Source organism: Macrobrachium nipponense, chromosome 42 (assembly GCF_015104395.2).
Source record: "Macrobrachium nipponense isolate FS-2020 chromosome 42, ASM1510439v2, whole genome shotgun sequence".
NCBI lineage: Eukaryota > Metazoa > Arthropoda > Malacostraca > Decapoda > Palaemonidae > Macrobrachium > Macrobrachium nipponense.
Window position 1 is genome coordinate 35,182,234 of NC_061103.1, and position 3,568 is coordinate 35,185,801.

Consider the following 3,568-nt stretch of genomic DNA (forward strand, 5'->3'; position numbering starts at 1 on the left):
GAATTGAAATGAACCCTTACCCACAAACCCTTGGACGGAAAAATGAAAAATATGAGGCAAAATAAGCCTGTAGTACAATAGTCTAAGTTCAGGCGCAGGTTATCAATCTCTCTCTCTCTCTCTCTCTCTCTCTCTCTCTCTCTCAAACTTGGAGAGAGAATGATCTGCTCTTCGTTAAAATGTACACCACCATCGTAATAATAATAATAAAAAAAATGGGGGGAGGACTCCACACTCCATAAATTTAACATAAACGTTCATCTCAGCACCTTTTATATTTTCTCATTCTCATTCAGCATCCACACTTTACTTCCTTAAAGAGAGAGAGAGAGAGAGAGAGAGAGAGAGAGAGAGAGAGAGAGAGAGAGAGAGAGAGCATTTTGTTTCGCAAACCTTTCCTTTGGATACAGCTGCATGACCTTCGACGGCGCACCAGACTATCGCCCTTGTCATTTTTGCTCTTAATAGTCATCCAAATTCATTATTCTATCATATACTCTCAATTTACCTTCTTTTTATGCCCTCAAACTTTATATAAAAGAAAATACAAGCGTTCATCAAGAAAAAGAAAGCAGCGAACGCAAAGAACCCTAACTTAACTGAGGGTTATAGGCCTAATTGCGTCACCAGTGCAAAAAGAACGTGTCCAGCATAACATTAACTTTTACGCTACACCTACCTTCGGTCATCATAGTTTACGAAAGTCACTTGTGGGTTAAAAATAAATGAAAAGATAAGTTATTCTAACATTGCACTGCAGTCAGGGGAAGTCCCGAGAAGTCACAATATTGATCAGAATTTGATTCGAGTGGCGCCAACTCGTGTTAGCCGGTTCTTGTCAGTTCTTTGCATTGCAGACATGATTGCTTTATAGACGAAATATTTTTGGCACTTATCGATTGTACCGACTATTTGCTGAATGACCCTAAGTGAAATCGAGGTCAGCCTGAAGGTTGTATTATAAGGAATTTGTTTTTGTAAAGTGTCTAGTTCACTTTATATTTGTGCATGTTTGGGCTTTGTCTGGGATTTCATTGTGCGTGTTGCCATTTAACGCATTCTTTTGTTTTTAATTTGCTGATATCGCATTTGTTGTCTGTTGTTTGTCTTTGCTATTCCTGTGGGTCAGGGAGATTTTAATGTACTCGTGCGTTAATGTTTCCTCAGACACAATTTTAGATTCTTGAGGTAATATGGTTCCGATTCCAGGATTTGAGTCACTTCCCGCCAGCGCATTTTACCGGGAATCCTGAATAACTCCGCTATGAATCCTTGTCGAAGTTTCCAAATGCCGAGGTGTTTCTTTTATGCATGAAAGAGTTACCAGGGTGGGATGATTTGTGGAAGACATTCATCTCTCTCTCTCTCTCTCTCTCTCTCTCTCTCTCTCTCTCTCTCTCACTTCTGAGTAATGTCGATGATTCGATCCTATGTTGCCATTTGGGGGAGTTTTCCTTTTCGATCCCGTGAGTAACTGTAACAGTTACACTCCGCATATATGTGGAAAAAAGTCCCCACGAACATGCACGTACTGCACAAGTGTGACTGTGTTTGATAAATAAATGGATTACCCTAAGGATACACTTTGTTATCCGTGATTCCTTGAAGTATAAACTCTAAAGGAATCTCAGTTTATGAGTGGAAACCTATGAAGACTCACATAGCGTCTAGTGACGCAAAAGCTTTCCGCACAGTAGTCCATCCATAGTTCATCCTTGAAATGTAACTTTGGTAGTTAGTGACTATTGCGTTACTTTAGCTCTGAAGCCATTTCTGACTAAGGAAAATAGCCTAATGTTGAAAGATATATAGACCAATAAGTGAGCAAATTATCGTAGACAACAAGAAATTTTTATATAAATATGTAAATACATATTTGCATACAAATATTTACGCAGGAATACATGCACACATATTATGTATGTATATATATATATATATATATATATATATATATATATATAATATATATATATATATATAATATATATGCATGCACATTCACACAGCAAGAAATATGCACGGCATTACGTAACTCATGAACAAGATCGATCCCCATTCAGAGACTCGACCTCTCCAATTACGGAAAAACGTCTGGGGGTCAATGGAGAGTCTACGACTACGTAGTTACCTGCTTTACGTAAGAGAGAGAACAAAAATCATTATAATCATTTATGGCACTGTCACATCCGGGACAGTTAGGTGATCGCTCTTGTATTATGTCAATTAAGGGCAATTGGGGTCCACGTACCAATTAGTTGATTTGCGTAGCATGAAGGGATTAATGGTTGCGTTGTGGAATAGACGGCTTCTTTTTGTTCGCGTCAGACCAAAGTCTTGTTAAATGGAGTGTTGATAGGCTGGGGTGTCCGGAAGCCTTTGACGGCTTTGTAAAAATAAATGTCAGATAAAAATCTATTATTGTTGCACGTTGAGTTTTGTGACCTATTTATTTAGTTGTGTATTTGACTACAAATACGCGCATACTACGTACGCCCAACTCACATGCACACACGTATATATACGAGTGTCTGTTTTAAGTAAAGTCCAAAATGAAATTCTTGTTATAAAACTTACTATATTACAAAATATATATGTACAGAGCATCTATATATAGCTTTCGTCCAACTGTTGCGGACTTTATCACTAAAATGGAGTATACTATACAACTCATTACACAAAAACAATAATATATATATATATATATATATATATATATATATATATATATATATATATATATATATGCAAGTGACTTACCTATACTCTACATGTCTAAAGTAATATAGATGTTTTTGCTGACTTTCATCACGTAAATGTACTACATCGGGCTTTCTGTAATCTACGTTTTAAGTATTTTTATTTTACAGTTTCAAAACAGAAATCAAGGAGGCAGAGTCAGAAGAAAGGTTTTTATTTTTCTGTTTACGAAACACGAGTTGAAATCGAACACTGTTGCATTAATAATCCACAATGAAACAAATTGCATTGCAGTTCTTTACATGCAGTGCAGATCAATACGTCATCGTCATTATTTTGTCGAAGTGTGAAGGTTTTATCATATAAGAATAGATGAAATAGAATCGAATGTACAATACTTTTTGAGAATACCTCATGAACTTCATGTGAAATCTACAGCACTGGACCCTTAACCTGAATGATAAACCCCTTTAACCCCTCGAGAGCAGCGAAGCAAAGTGTACTGTTTATGCTGATCGCTCTCATCAACTATGGACATTGATGAATTAAGCAAATTGACGTAATGGGTCTCCTGGGATACAGGTAAGGTCGCCAAGCACAAGAAGGGATCAATAGACTCCCGCCAATCCATGCGGTGGGCCGCTAGTCTGATGCAACACGCGGAGACATTTACGTAGACTAATGGAAGAGAAAACGCCTTTAGACTCAACGAAAGGTCGTTGAGATATCCTTAGTTCTGTGAGGGTCTGAGGAGGGATGATTAGTTATTATCGGGGTCCAGTGAGGTCAAAGAGATTAGCTCAATCCCTTGAATTAGGGGGACTTTTTCCCTCCCCTTTTTTTTTTCTTTTTTAGTTCGACGCTTGAC